Genomic DNA, 16451 nt, shown 5'->3' with positions numbered 1-16451 from the left:
AGATAAAATTTTTCCTTCTGCTCCTTGTTGCCATTCACAAATTATAAATTCAGGTTACACAAATGTATATAAAAAAATCACAGAATCGTAAAATCACTAGGTTGGAAAAGACCTCCAGGATCATCGACTCCATCCATTCCCATCAACCACTAAACCATGTCCCTGAGCACCTCATCTACCCACTTTTTAAATACCTCCAAGGATGGTGGCTCAACCACCTCCCCGGGCAGCCTCTGCCACCACCCAGTGACCCCTTCTGTGACAAATTTTTTTCTGATGTCCAGCCTGAACCTCCCCTGGCACAGCTTGAGGCCACTGCCCCTTGTCCTGTCCCCTGTCACTCGGGAGAAGAGGGCAGCTCCTGCCTCTCCACAACCTCCTTTCAGGCAGTTGTAGAGAGCAAGAAGGTCTCTCCTCAGCCTCCTCTTCTCCAGACTAAACAACCCCAGCTCTCTCATCTGCTCCTCATAAGACTTGTTCTCCAGCCCCTTCACCAGCTTCGTTGCTCTTCTCTGGACACGCTCCAGAGCCTCAACACCCTGCTTATAGCGAGAGCCCAGAACTGAACAGAGTATTTGAGGTGCAGTCTCACCAGTGCCGAGTACAGGGGCAGAACAGCCTCCCTGGACCTGCTGGTCACGCCGGTTCTGATACAAGCCAAGATGCCATTGGTCTTCTTGGCCACCTGGGCACACTGCTGGCTTATGTTGAGTTGGCTGTCAATCAGCACTTCCTCCTCCGAGCAGCTTTCCAGCCACTCTTCCCCCAGTCTGTAGCACTGCATGGGGTTGTTGTGCCCCAAGTGCAGGACCCGGCATTTGGCCTTGTTAAGCCCCATGCCATTGGCCTCAGCCCAGCGGTCCAGCCTGTTCAGATCCCTCTGTAGAGCCTCCCTACCCTCCAGCAGATCCATGCTTCCAGCCAGCTTAGTGTCATCCATAAACTTGCTAAGGGTGCGTTTGATCCCCTCATCCAGGTCATTGATAAAGACATTGAACAGGGCTGGACCTGCACTGAGCCCTGGGGGACATCACTTGTGACTGGCCTCCAGCTGGAGTTAACTCCATTTACCACCACTCTTTGGGCATCCAACCGGTTTTCCACCCAAGAGAGTGTGCACCTGTCCAGGCCAAAAGCAGACAGTTTCCTAAACAGAATGCTGTGAGAAACTGTGTCAAAGGCTTTCCTGAAGTCCAAGAGGACTACATCCACAGCCTTTCCCTCACCCAGTAGGTGGGTCACTTTGTCATAGAAGGCGATCAGGTTATTTTGGCAAGATCTGCCTTTCATGAACCCATGTTGACTGGGCCTGATCACTCTTGTATGTGCTTCATGATAGCACTCAAGATCACCCATTCCATGACTCTCCCTGGCACAGAGGTCAGACTGACAGGCCTGCAATTCAGTATTTGTAAATTCACTAGAATAAAACTGTTGGACTGCACTGACTCCAAGTCATCTGTTATCTAGACAATGAAAATATACTGTGAGATATTTGTGATACATAAACATTATCTCAAAAAATATTGTGTATCACCAGTCATAATACTGTCATTTTTACAAAACATATACCTCCAGAAAGTTACACCAGAGGACTGAATTACAGAGATTCATCCAAATTCTACTCGAAAGTGAGAACTAGTCAGTGTTCAATTCAAACTTTTCATTAGTGTGTATACTGCCAGTGAATGAAAAAAGATACTGTTTTTTTAAAGGCACTTTAGGACAAATTCATACCCCAACATCGTGAAATATTTTGTTAACTTTGATATTTATTCTATCTCAATATCAACTCTCAACTTCTGTTATAATATTCTTCCTTTGGAGGAGAGATTACTCCAACTGTAAGGACAACAGTAATTTTCTTAAGTAACTCATTTTATTTTTGCAACATTCCTCAGTCTTTGACAATAGCTGGTAAGTCAGCATGTAGCCAAATATGTGTCAGCAACCTCAGCCAAGATGCCCATAGCCATTTACACAGATGAGAAACTCCCCTGCTGTATGCAGTACCTGTTCCAAAATTAATCAACATCATAAAATAGCAGCAAAATAAGTCTTGAAAGACTACCAAGCAAATACACTAAGAAAAAAGGACACCTAAGGTTAATTGTATTAATGCTACATAGTGACACCTAACAAATAAGTGTTCTGGGACAGCCTCCTGACTATAAAAATTCTGACAGGCAGACTAAAAAGGGGGTGGAGGGGGCAAGGCAGATATTCTGTTGGAAATCTTAGTATTCTGGAAAGAATCTCACATTCATCCTTATTTTCTCTGATTCTTAAGAAGTTTTCTAAAGCAGGAAAAATGCATCTATTCTACCAAACAGGGCTTCGCCCATGTATTTGGGAAAGTTAGGAAATTTACTCACTTTTATTCCTTTTCTTTTTTCCAATTCTTTTTAATTCCCTGTAGGGCAGTGGTCTCCAGTGTCTCCAGTTCTACACCACTCCAGTCAGACCCTCAGCAAGACGAGGCAACTGCGAGAAACGACTGCTATGAGTTTGAAGTCTACCATCCATTCCTTTCAAATATCTATGTTTTAGTCTTTGAAACTCTTTGTAAAATACTCTCTCTTAAATCTAGTAATAGCACAAGAAATGGTTTGCTTATTTTTTACATTCTGCCATCTACTTTGTCCTTTATGTATTTCTCTTGAACACTGACTTCTCCTCTTATAGCTAGGTAGTTTAATAACGAAGATAGGAAAATACAGTTTCATATGCAGAAAGCACTGGAACATGATACTAAATGTACCGAAGCATTAACTACATTGAAAAAGACTGAAGTATGTTGCACAGCTCACTGCAAGGTTGCTAACCAATACATATAAGCCGCATTTAGATACAAGCATAGCTATAGCTGTTGCCAGAACTAGCTGATGCCTGGCTGCCCAGCGTGTGCTCACGCTGCAGCTGAACAAGGTATGCAGGTATATAAGCTCATTCAGAACCACCTGTTGCATTCTGCAATTAGGTATCCAAAGGGAAAAATATTCTGTCTCTGCTTAAAGCTTCTGACTCTTGAGTTCTGAACAAGAGAGCCCATTTGCTAAGTTGTGTTCTCCTCAGACCCTTCTTCCAAGATACACACATTCCCCACTTCTACTAATATAGGTCTTTCACAGGTCATCAAGTGAAACTTCATACCACACAGTCCCTGCCAGCCACTGCTAACAAGGAAGGTTGTTCTTATGTTCAGACAAACTCTGGAACAACAGAAAAAGCAAAGATCATGAGAGAAACTTTAGCAAAACTCTAATATTATTTTGACATCTATCTCCTCCTAGAATAGAGCCACATTGACCTAAAGTACTCTATTTCTCTATTTCTCATTTGGGAAGGCAAATGTTGCCTCCTGCATTCTGCTCATATATGCACACATCCTTATCAGCAAAACAGAAATAATGAGCAAAACCTAAACTTTGACATCTGCTTCACTTTCGACCTATTTTGATGCCTTTGATTATGTCACTCTTTTGCTACTCTTGATAAATCTACGGAAACAGAAATGCAAAGTCCATTTCTGCTTCAGATAACAAAAAGCATTTTCTCTGATTCAAATCTACAGTATTTTCAAAAGATGTGTATAAGAATATCTAGAAGATCCTTAAAGCAACAAATAAAATTAAGAAGTTAAATACACTGGGCTTACTGTCAATATATTACTAGGAAACCCTTGTTCGGGGATATATAAATTAGAACATTTCCGTTTATAAAAATTAAACTGAAGAACAAACCCTCCACAGTACCAATACTTAAACACTGACAAATTTCAGTGACTACAGGGATAACATAAAGCATCACATTACTGAATAAGCAGAAAACTAACCCATGACAGGGATCATTTTCATTTTCTTATGAAGTTTAATTTCCTCAAATAAAACATTCGCTGTCTTAACTTAAGGTACTTGACCAAAGGCTTTAAAAATGCACCACAATTCCATCATTATTTGATTCTTTAACTCATAAACACAAGCAAAGGCTGGCAAAGGGAAGAGAATTACAAGCACTAAGTACATATTATACAAAACATAAATAAAAATTAGCTGTCTGGGAAGTGCACAGAAGTCAGAGTAGCCTAGAAGCCTCACGTTTCCTCATTTATCCTTTAATGGAAAAAATTGACATTAGCTGGAGAAGTATTGATTTTCTGTGCTGCAACCTGTGGGAGCCTAAAGAACTGAAAGTCATTTTTGCAGCATACTGAGATTGTTTAAAAAGAAAAACTTCAGAGAGGTCTACTTGAATTACTTTCTGGATCTCACAATACAAATACACATTTATTTCTGTTCAGATTTGTTCTTCTAAATGAGAAACTTGCATTTGGAAGTCGTACTATTGCATTCCAATCTGCTTCAGCATGGCTGAAATGTACAACCCACCTTGACAGAATCACCAATATAAAGTGCAAAAATATTTCACTGGCCACCATTAAGAAATGGCACCTTACACCGCTGTTAGGCATACAGCCCATTAGGAAAAAAATTTTCCTTGGTATGTTTAATACCATGAATTTCCAGGCACTTGGTTCTCCAAGGTTTTTTTTCTTCTGTATTCTCCATGCCCAACAGGCCAGAAGGATGTCCTGAGATGGCAAAGGACCCTCAGGAGAAGCACAGAAGGCTGTACAAGGAGCAAGTGGAAGAGAGTGGCATGGAGCACCAGGAGCAGGGACAAGGGGACATGCCTGTGTCCCCAGTCGGGATCAGTGAACCTAAGCACAGGACTGAAATTCAGAGGGGAGTGTATTAACAGGAAGGGAGTGACCTGCAGAGCAGGGGCAGAACCATAAAGAGAGCAAGAGCTGAGAAAGCCCATCTCAGTGCTCGAAACCCAGAGCAGTAATGAACACACCCCTTTTACATTTCTTTATAAGAAACTAAATCTCATCTATAAACAGATTTATCTAATGTTGGTGGCTTTTTCAGTGTTATATCACACAGCTATGAGACATTTTTCACAGCAAACTACCCAAGAGCCAGCCAAGGAAGCAGAACTACACGTTCCTCAAGATATCTGCAGCCTAAAAAGCAGTTTGTTTCCATCAGCTTTCAACATGGGAACGTTGCCAAAGATGTTAAAGTATGAAATGAATAAAGCTGCCATACCCTTCACAAATACATTCCGCATTTCTCAACAATAAGCATAGCATCCAAAACCAGATGAAGCAGAACAGAAGAAAGAAACAGAGTTTACCATTGAACACATGTAGTAACATCAAGAAATAAAACTTCTTTGTTATGAGATACTGCTCCTTTTATAAGGAGTACAATTAGCCTAATTTACACTAATTTCATCTTAAATAGCTTTAGCTTAAACCCCTTCAGCTGTTGTAAGTTAGCATATTTCTGTTGCCCTCAAGGAAACATCACCATGTTTATCAAGTCCTTATTGTTAGTCTCTACCTATTTTTTACATAGCATTATTCTTTACCGCATCTTTGAAATTATTTTTACTGACTTACTACAAATAACACAAGTGAAAAATAATGAAGAAAATTTAGAAAATGCTGAAGTCAATATATTTAAACTTTACAAAAGAATGCTGTGAAACTTAAAAGTAAATAAAGCAGTAAATAGTATACAGAATAGTGAAGAGATACAGCACAGGTTTATTTGACATTATTTGATAGCTATATGCAAAATGATGGAGTTAATGTTCTCGTAAAGTTTGAATTAAACGTGAAAACTCAAAAATAATAAATCTCTCAAAATTTTAAAGAGCATTGAGGGGGAAATCTAATACTGAATATATCTGAACGTAACTATACCAGAAATAGCATAAAGTGGCAGGGGCTAATAATACCACAGTGTGTTTGCAGCATGAGGTGGCAGCCAAAGGCCAGTACAGCTCTGGACCAGTCAGTCAGTAGGTATCAGAGCTGAAGGCAATGATCCTTCCCTCCACTCCATACACAGCCCTGGTACAATGCATTAACAGTTTGAATAACATCTCAACTATTAGAAAGTGCACACATCACAGACAAGAAGTGTAAGTTTGGAACTATAAAGGTGGTACAGTTGGAGAAAAATGAGGCAATCAAGGCGCAAAATGTCAGAACTACGAACAGTGATCTGTTACATAGCCTCTGGGGAACTGGTCTAGGCATTTCAAGAGCAAAACCTAAAACTTAAGGGTATTAAGAAAAATATCACAGCTTTAGGAAAACCCAAGTGACTACAACACGGCTGTTTTACCACCTCCTCTTACCTGAACTTACTGTTTCTAAGTTCGTATTACATTGATTTGGCCAAAATACTATGATAAACAAAGAAAAATTATGAATTGGCATTTGTAAACTTTAAAGGCAACGAATCTGCTGCTCCTTCTCCTCTTCCTACTGTAGCTCACAAAATTTTACTTAAAATTTGTAGCACATTTTCTCTTCTTCAGTTACGGAAAGAGTAAGAGCTATGAACCCAAGATGTTCATTGTTACATTTAAGAACAACCAACTACTTTGCCAATCAACAGCAACCTCTGCATTGCCAGAAACAGAAATTAAGAAGCATATCCTAGATTACTTTTGAAACTGCTTCTATTCATTATCCCACAAATACTGCATAACCATGTGGAGCTACTGAACAGTCCTGTAAGGGTCTGAGAGAGAGTCAATTTGGTTAATTTTAATCCTTATACTCCAAGCTGGTTTGAGGCATACTTCATTAATACTCAGCTCGCATTTCACAATAAAACACAACCATTATTGTATTAGTTGAGACAGAAGCCACTCTAATTATTAATTGTAAGTTGTGTTGTGCAACATTATTTCAGAGTAGTAGTTACTCTGTCTACTTGGCAGGAGACAGAGTGTGAAGCTAAAATACCTTGTAATTACTTTTTTTAAAGATTGTTTTGCACTGCGTGTCACACACTGCAAACTGACCATGGTTTTTATGTGCAGGCTACAATACCAGTAATAGGAGGGACTGATAAAAGCACACTTAGTGGACCACTATATATTTTACATTGAGCTTCTTACAGCATATCTGCACACCTATACAAATACAGGTCACAGTTACGGAAAACTACAGAACTTTTTTTTTTGTCAACAACCATTAAAATGAAAGGCACAGAATTTGTATGGCTACAGAGCTAATATTCCAGTACCAGGAGCACACCAATAGTTTAAATCCAGCCTCATCCTCTGAGAATCCTATAGCTCCGCTTCATATGATTTCCATCCTTCTGTGTTCTGCAAATGTCTCCTAAAGAAAGCCTGTTTTCCAGAAATAGATCAAAACCAAGAAACACAGACTTTAAAGAGACATAATTAATTCCTAGAGGGATACGTGTCGTGCTTACATTGGGGACAGAGGGATACCAAGATGAGTCAACTCCAACTGCCAGTTTCAGATCTCAACAAGCTGTTTTATTTTGAAGCTTTTTCCTTTTACCTAAGTATCATTTCCACCATCAGCCACCACCTTCTCACTCAGCTGATCCACTCCACTCTGAAACATTTGTCACAAAACTAACTGCTCCAGGTTCTTATTTATGAGCTGAAAGTCCCTTTATCCAGTACATTTGCTGTCACTTCTGTAGCTCATCAGCAATTTTGCCTTTCTAGCCTCCTCAGAAAATCAAGCCTCAGCAGGTGGCAATGTGGCTAACTGGCACCCTAAATATAAAAATATAAAAGAAAATTAAGTTGTTCCCCCATCAGTTTCCCAAGTCTTCCTACTCAAAAAAAAAAAAAAAAAAAAAAAAAAAAAAATTGAAGAATCTTATCTTGTAGTCAAAATCTCAAAAATCATAATGTGAAAAGATGCCATAGTCATGGCCGTGGTCTATCTAGATTCATTTCTCTCCCACTTCTCAAATCACAGTGTCATTACTTTCCAAACAAGACTGAATTTTATTTTCAAAGACAGTATGGTAAGAAACAGTTAAAAGATGTTTTCCTGAACAAGATCACAAGGGTGTCAGGCAGTGTAAGTAGGTCAGGCATAAAAATGATCATATAGCAGAAATGGGGACAACAACCCATCTGCAATCCCGCTGCAGAAGCAGGTTGACCACACGCAGAAGAGAAATGGCGAAGGTAAAAGTGAAACAGGAAGAAGAATCACCAGCTTGGAACCACTCCTATAAGATGTTCACAGAAACTTCTCTTGATCCATATCCTATTTAACATGACCTTATCCACGCTGGGTTTGTCACAGGGGAAGAAGGTGGGGTGGTTGCAAGAATGCAAAGATACCAGTCTACATCACATAATCTAGTTGTGTTTTATTAAGCAAGATGAATCTGGCATTTCTGTACCAGCTTGTCTACTCTGTGACACATAGAAATCAAGGGCCACGTGACACTGCCACGAGGGATCCTGAGGAAGAGAATGCTTGCCCCAGCTGCTCAGCTGTGTCCAAGTTCTGGCCAGTGGCTTGGACCTCCCGCCAGGCTGTTCTACTCCAGTTCAACTTCCAATTATCGCAGGTATGTGCACGTCCCATTGTCATGCTCCCTCATCCCCTGCAGCCAGACTACTGCTTTAGTTATTTGTTGCTTTCTCATTTAAACTGTAAAGATGAGCTGTCAAATGTCTCACCAATTCTAGAGTCCCTGTCTAAGGAAAATTAGTGAAATTTCTCTAACTCTTTGGTCTCCCACCCCAAATGTGTTACAGAAAGTGTGAAGTTAGCGACAGTTACAGAACAAAGTTCTTTTGTTGCTTTTTTCATTTTCCAGGATTAATCAGGTCAGCAAGAGCCAGGCAGATGTAGCCAAGGTCTCCTCTGTCTGGGCAGGTAGCCTTCATCCTATGGTACATGTTTCATACAGCCTTTTCTTCAGGCAAGCTGAGCTTACTCCATTTCTCAAGAGAAAACTTTTCAGTTCATCATCTGAAAAAGGATTTCACACTCCAAGATAAGCTATTTTGAAACTGATCTATAGATCATTTTTATACAAATGTTATCTACTTTGGGCTTAATTGTTTTTATAACAAAGCAACTGCAAACGTATGACCTATTGTACTGATGTAAAGGATCTAGTACATATTTTAATATCTTTGAATCCTTCACAGACGTAATTCACTGCCTTAATTGGAAACTATATATGCTATAGAGAAGCTATGTACCAACAGAAGAACATTTGCATTAGAGGGTGGGAGTACATTCAATACCTATAGAGATAAATTAATCCAGTCTTTTAAGTAAGAATCCATAAGGTCCTTACAATCTCTGCTTGGGCTAGTAATATACAAACTGACAGGCACTAGGCAAAGCTTTTGTGATTTTTGTGATTTTCACAATTTTCATGTGAACTGAAAATTACAGGGGGATTATGTAGTTTGTAGGCTACAAGCATTTCCATCTCTCAATTTCCACTGTAAAACAGGAAAAATACAAGTATTACTTTAGCAGAATTATGAATGCAAGCACTCAAATCACACTGCAAGAGATCATAACCAAAACTATTCTCAACATCCCAACAAAAAGAAGGAAAAGATTCATTGGAGTAGTGGGAGGACTTATGTACCAGGAATGTGAAATATTTGGTTGAGAAACACAGAACCTTTAAGAGATGTCCAGTGACTGCACTCTGCTGGAAATACAGATATCATCCCCAGCAGGAAGATAGCAAAAAAAAAAACCCATGTTTCCCAGAAGGAAATTGATTTTTTGGTACAAAACTTAATCTTTGAATCTAATGCAACATGACACCTGCTACCTGAAGTTCTTGCAACTCTATATTAAGCTCAAAAATCAACTAGAGAATTGTTTTCTTAACACCTCAAGCTAAGGCATCCATTATTTTCTTTAAGATAAGTGCTCTCAACTAGTATTAAAATACATTCACTTTTAAGGAATTTAAAAAAAAAAATAAGGAAATTATTTCACTTGGTTTCAAAATGCATCTCTCTCTCTGCTACAGCAATATGTTTCTGAGGATGATTATAAAGCTCTCCTAATCTTTAGGGCATCACAACTGCCATACGTTCCAGACTCATCCTCAGCCTCCAACTTTGTCTTCCTCTTCTTCCACCTTCAAAGCTTCTCTTTTTAAAGCTATAGGTAACAAGTAATAACATACAATCTTCTTTGGTTTCCGAACAGGTGATGGAGGGGCTCACGCTGAAACCACTTGAACAACCAGTCTGTAGCTTTCTTGTAAAGACAAGCTTGGAAATTCAGCAGGTCCCTCCTGCTGCTACCACTCATAACCATACATAGCCCTCAGCACAAACTGATACATTTTACATGGAGCCAGCTCCTAAACTAGCTGGAAATTATGTAGGATTAATACATGTACTCCCAAAAAAAATAATAGTTTCTAAGCACCTTCTGTTTTTCACTGTAAATAGAAAACAGCAGTGTCTGGATTTTGCCTTTAATGCCAAATCCATTAGAATAATAGAATAATTTAGGTTGGAAGGAACCTCTGGACGTCACTTGGTCTAACCCTTTTAAAAAAAGAAAATCACACACCCGAAAAAAAAAACAGTCTTGTTTTCTCCTTTTAACAGCTGTCTCTATTGTTTTGGTATTGGTCACTTTTTCCCCCCCCTTAATATCTTAACGTGTCTATTCAGCCCAGAAGATTCTCTAAAAGACAGGAGTTCTACTGTCTACTGACAATAATTCCCATGGTCCTCCACGTTTCACGTTTAGTTATCCCCTCTGTGACCAGCTTATCAGCTGACAGCACCAAGGTTCTTGCATTGTTTTTCAGCTCTTCTGGAAGGACTAACCCTGAAAAAGGGATATGCTGGGGGCACCATTCACTGGGATATATACAACAGTACCAGCATTTAAAGAAAACTTTTAATTGCCTTCATGTCCATATTTTGACTTGGAGAAAACAGCTGAAAGCTGTGGTCTTGCATTTACAGCTGTAAATGCAGAAAACTGTATGGAGATAATGAAATTAATTACAAACACGAATAAATAACACCATTCATAGCAGGTACACTACTATAATTTCATATTCCTTACTATTTCATAATGTTACAACCAAATTCAGTTCATGATACCTGGCACCTCACTTCCTCCCCATCAGACTTCTTACAGCTGGAGAGTTTCCCTGTCTGCCACCAAAGGTATATTTCGAATCTCCCAAAAATCCAACATTCCTCACGTGGCCTGAGCATGTTTAGTTTCATTTCTATATAGTGCCTGTTGCTGCTTCCTTTGACATCTAGAACCTTGATATTGCAAATTCAATTTTCTTAAAAAAAAAAAAAAAGTAAGCATTTACTTTAGTATTCCACTGGGAAGGATTTTTTTTTAACCTCATTAAACTCAGCTTAAGAAAGAAACACAAGCCTGAAGGAAATTCTTGGGAGAAATTCCTGTTAGAAGTACAGTTGCCCAAAGTAACATTTCCCATAAAAATTAGCTACAGAAACTGCTGCCTTTTCTCATACCAGCACAGTCAAAAGCTTCAAAACCAGGAAGCATTTAGTTACTAGGAAAAAAAACCCTGAAAAATAAAACCTCACAATTTTTGATCATCACATACACCAGAAATCTCTTGTGAACTGTTTGCACTGTTCAGTTTCAGTTTAAAAAAAAAAAAGTTAGAAAGACTGCGACAATTATTTTGACTCCTACGTATAGGAGTCATAAGGGTTAATTAAACTGTTAGGACAGGCTCGCTGTATACATACACATACATTAAAAATATAGACACACACCCACACACACCCTTCAGCAGTGAAGCATCTGTCTCCCAGGGCAATGCCAGCACCGGTGACAGCAGGTTCTCCAGCACGGCACAGAAGGGCTGACCCAGAGGACTAATGTTCCCTAAGAAATACAACCCCCCTGAGACAAAGCCACATGGTACTAGAAGCTTAAGTTCTAAGGAAACTACAAAAAGTATATGCAAAAGAAAAAAACATTCCCAGAGAAAAATCATGCTGATATTTCACTTACTTGGCAAAACAAGAGCAAAACCATTAACTTCTGTCCCACTGAAAAATCAAGTGCCAGACCACACCTCAGAAGCGATGTGAAACACTGTAGGGTAGACACACGTACATATCCCAAACACAGACAAGCGATGAAGGACTGAATGGAAAATGAAGCAGTATTACAAACACCCTCAGCCTTCACCTCCAGTGTGGGCTGAAGGAAGAAACGCCACAGGAGAGCAGCCCCTGTCTCCAACAACACTTGCAATAGAGCAAGAGGTGAGGAACTCACCTACTAATCACAAGGCTTCATCTTTCTGTAGCCATGGTGGTGGCTTTGTAGTAAGGTCTGAACGGCTGCTCAGTTAACATCTGTGAGCAAAGTTACGGTTTATATTTATATTTTTATTTATATTTTTATTTTTAAATAGATAGATAGTACAGCCTTTCAATACCAACACTTGAAGAAATCCCACTTCTTCCTACAAGTAGATCAGTCAATATTTCATTATTCCTGGGTGGAACTGAAGCAAAATAAAGACTAAAAAAGTAGTGCTTGGAGCATCCAGAGATTTATCAACAAGGAGCAAGAATGGGCTAAGAACAAAGAAAGGCCAGCAATAAGAAGGACTGCTATCAATACTGCTAATAATAAAGGAGGGCCACAAAGACAATCAGAGGGCTGGAGCACCTCCCATACGAGGACAGGCTGAGAGAGATGGTGTTGTTCAGCCTAGGGAAGGCTCTGGGGAGACCTTACAGCACTTGCCAGTACTTTAAGGGGGCCTAGATGAAAGATGCGGAGGGGCTCTTTACCAGAGAGCGCAGAGATAGGATGAGAGGCAATGGTTTTAAGCTGAAAGAGGGGAGATTTAGATTAAATATTACGAAGAAATTTTTTACTGTGAGGGTGGTGAAGCACTGAACAGGTTGCACAGAGAAGTCATGGATGCTCCATCCCTGGAGGTGTTCAAGGCCAGGTTGGACGGGTCTTTGAGCAATCCGATGCAGTGGAAGGTGTCCTTGCCCACGGCGGAGGGATTGGAACTGAAAGATCTTTAAGGTCTCTTCCAACCCAAATCATTCTATGATTCTATAACACCCCTAAACATATGGCAAGCACTATGGAGGAAGGATCCAGGAGTGTAATAGGCAACTGACAGTGGAATAAGCGAGCTTGAAGAACTACAGCACAACAAAAGGCACCTCTTCCAGTCCTCTGTAGCAAGTGAAAATATTCAGAGGGTCTTCAGTAACAAGTCCTCCAATACTTTTTTGTCCAGACAGACACCTAACCGCTTACTTGTGCAGAAAAAGCAGTTTAAATATAAACCTTTTTAGGGTATTGTAAACAATAAATGTTGTGCATGTATCTGTCAATTTGTCTAAAATTGAGAGAAAAGAGAAAGTAGTCCTCCTCTTCTGTAGTTTTTAAACAAAATTAAAAGAAAACTCTAATTTATGTTTTATTAAACATGTAAGATAGTGTGATCCATACCAAGCAGAACTGCTTAACCTCTAAAGGCCAAGGTCGTGTCATTTATATCAAGATAAAAGAAGCCTAATTATAGCACCTACAGCTATATGGACAGTGGATGGTAATTAGAAAATAACTATTATAACCCAAACACAATTACATTATACAGAAACCATTAGATATTTGATGAGATTTTAATCTTTGAGCTGGTATCATCCTGCAAATTAATCATCTGGAGAACAGAAAATCTGTTAGGAACGCAATTAAGTGTACTAGTTCCATTAAAATCGAGCCGATACAGTTAATTGTAGTCCTAAAATAGCGATTTCCTCACACCTTCGCCAAGCAATTTCTTTTCACCCACCGAGCAAGAGGCTATTTAAGGAACACTTTTCGCTCGAACTCCCCAATACAATCTGTGAGCGTTTTTGTTCCGTCACGTTACCCCATGCAAGCCGCGCCGCAGCTTTGCCGTTCGACCTTGGATTGGCAATTCCTCCGAGAAGTACAGCAAGGTCTTTTGTTTCAGTCGCTCTTACTCCACGGCATCCGCATTGCTGAAGGTTTTTGGGGAGGAAAAGCGGCCCCGCGGCCTCGCCGCACGTTCCCCAGTGGAACGGCAGGAGGGACCCGCGGCCAAAGGTGCGTCAGAGGGGCAGGATGAGCATCGGCGCTTCTGGGAAGCGCACGGCTCCCAAACTGCTCTGATGGATCCACGCACCCGACGCGCCGGCGAAGGCTCTGCAGCACCGCTCCGAATGGGCGACACAGGCCGTTCCTGCCTGCTTTTCCCGCAGAACGAAAGCGAAAAGGCACCGTGGGCGCGGGTGAGCGGTCCCCGCTCCGCGGCTCATGCCCGCCCGGGGGATGCGGTTACGTAACGGCGGCGCCGCGGATGCTCCAGCCCCGCATCCCCCCCCCCGCGTACACACACACACACACACATACACACACCCCAAACCCCCTCCTGTACCCCCCCGGGGCCCGCAGCGCCCACCTCCTCGCCGGGATCCGCAGCACCGCCGGCGCTCCCCGCCCGGCTGACGGAGCAGGGGGCGGGCAGCCGCGCCGCCGCAGCCCCGCCCGCCCCGAGCCCGCCGGGGAGGGGGCGCCGCGGGGGGAGCGGGGGCGGTCGGGAAGGAATGCCACGCTACGTGCGCCTGAAAACTGCCAGAGAGATCGCTCCCGCCGTTTAACCTGTATTAGCTTTCTGTTTCCCCCCCCACCCCAGACCCTCTGTTACTGCTTTATAGAAGCATAGAATGGTTTGGGTTGGAAGGGAGCTTAAAGATCATCCAGTTCCAACCCCCCTGCCCTGGGCAGGGATACCTCCCTCCAGGCTGCCCAAGGCCCATCCAGCCTGGCCGTGAACACCTCCAGGGATGGTGCAGCCATACCTCCCCTGGGCAGCCTGTGCCAGAGCCTCACCACTCTCATGGTGAAGAAATTACTCACGTCCAGTCTAAATCTGCCCCTCCCCAGATTATAGCCACTGCCCCTCATCCTGTCACTACAAGCCTTTGTGAACAGTCCCTCCCCAGCTTTCCTGTGGCCCCTTCAGGTACAGGAAGGTCGCTAAAAGGTCTCAGAGCCTTCTCTTCTCCAGGCTGAAATGACATCCGTGTTGGCTTAAACGCACCTTTGGAAACGGGACGCTGGAAGCCTTGTGCAGAGAAGCTACTGAGTGGCACAGATCACCCTGCTGTGGAGGCGGCGGGTTGCGTGCTCACCCATGTGGTTACTGACTTGGTTCTGGCACCCTGGTCCTTCTGCTAGAGCCTGGTTGCTCCCTGTCCCCAGGGCTGGCACGCTCTCCTGTCCTCTGGGGATGGCTCCAAGGCCTCTCTTAGCAAACCGGACTCCTCCTGGCTGTCCTATTTAAACCCCCAGCTTAGCCCAGCTGTCTGGTTCATGATAACAAGATGGGAAATACATTCTGTCATCCAAGAAAATCAATTCAAATCCCTAGAGAACTAGATGCCACTGCCAGCACATTTCAGGGAAGGGGAGAAGTGACAAATTCTGCAGAAAAAGTAGGGACATTTACAGGAATCTATGACTCTAAATATTGAGCCTACACTACTTATTAAGCTAAGACAAACACGTTGCGTGATGCTGGTTTCCATTTCTGAGATAGGCAGTTGCAGATCTGGCAGCATCATTGTACAGGACAGGGTCATTTGGGGGACCCTGGCATACAAAAAGCCATGGCTGTTTTCCTGTTGAGAAGGTTCCCCTGGCACAGTATTGTTAGTGTAACTTTTAGGGTAACTTTCTCAGAAAAAAATGCTTTATTCTCGCAGGTGAACCTGCAGGTCTCATTCTGAATGCAGTGGAGTAAAGTTAGGGAATTCATTAAGCAACACAATTTTTTTTCTGTTGTCAGTTTCCAGGCGTTGAAGCAGGAAAAACATTAAGCATGATCTGGGGAGTTGTCAGATTAAGTTTTCATCTAAAATTCACAGAAAGATTAAGTAATAAACCACATATATCATGGAAAGCTTAATAGTATCTGTAATATAGCCACTTATTTTTCCCTTAAAAGAAATAAGTAACAGGCCAAGGAGATAAAGGGCACAACTCTTAATCCCATCTTAATTCAACACCACCGTTATTCATTTCAGTCAAGTGGTCACTTAATATCTTTGACATAAAAAAAAAACATCTGTGGATAGAAAGAAATTGCAGAAAACTGTGTTATTAATTAGCTGGCTTGTTTCCGAGCAACTTTTAAAATACTCTTTAAGGATCTTGATACCAAATTCTTCAGTTTCTATCCTACAGAAATTTGATATTTTTTTTTAACTAATTTGCTTATGCTTAAACCAACGAGAAACAAACATGTAAAAAGGTGGTTTTGACAAAATTCTAGTGAAGTGTATGCACGCAGATACCCTCCTCATTTTCTAAGGGCTTATTTACATAAAAATTTAGGCTTGAAATAAACCATCATTTGGATGGATTCATATGGACACATGTTGGATCACTGTAGAAGATTATAATCATATCACTTCAGAAATAATGGCAAAAAAATGTTGATATAAGCCAATCCTCTGTAACCCTATTAACTTTTTGAAAAATCAGAGCAGTTGTTACCCAATGACATAAGAAA

General features: G+C 41.3%; 1 protein-coding gene across 8 annotated transcripts in view; it reads right to left on the bottom strand.

Moving 5' to 3' along the window:
* The window catches only part of OSBPL6 (oxysterol binding protein like 6), a 106441-nt gene extending 91284 nt beyond the window's left edge, over nucleotides 1-15157 (bottom strand). For 6 of the 8 annotated variants that reach the window (XM_054070166.1, XM_054070173.1, XM_054070171.1 and 3 more), the window contains exon 1: nucleotides 14337-14389. The gene's annotated coding sequence lies outside the window, so the exon portion shown is untranslated. Of the gene's footprint in view, nucleotides 1-2375; nucleotides 2459-14336; nucleotides 14390-14978 lie in introns of those variants that run through there. The other 2 variants (XM_054070169.1, XM_054070167.1) reach the window with 2 other exon arrangements.
* Between the last annotated feature and the right edge of the window lie 1294 nt (nucleotides 15158-16451).

Source organism: Cuculus canorus, chromosome 6 (genome assembly GCF_017976375.1).
Source record: "Cuculus canorus isolate bCucCan1 chromosome 6, bCucCan1.pri, whole genome shotgun sequence".
NCBI lineage: Eukaryota > Metazoa > Chordata > Aves > Cuculiformes > Cuculidae > Cuculus > Cuculus canorus.
The sequence above is the reverse complement of the archived record's forward strand: the minus strand, read 5'-3'. Positions and strand labels throughout refer to the sequence as shown.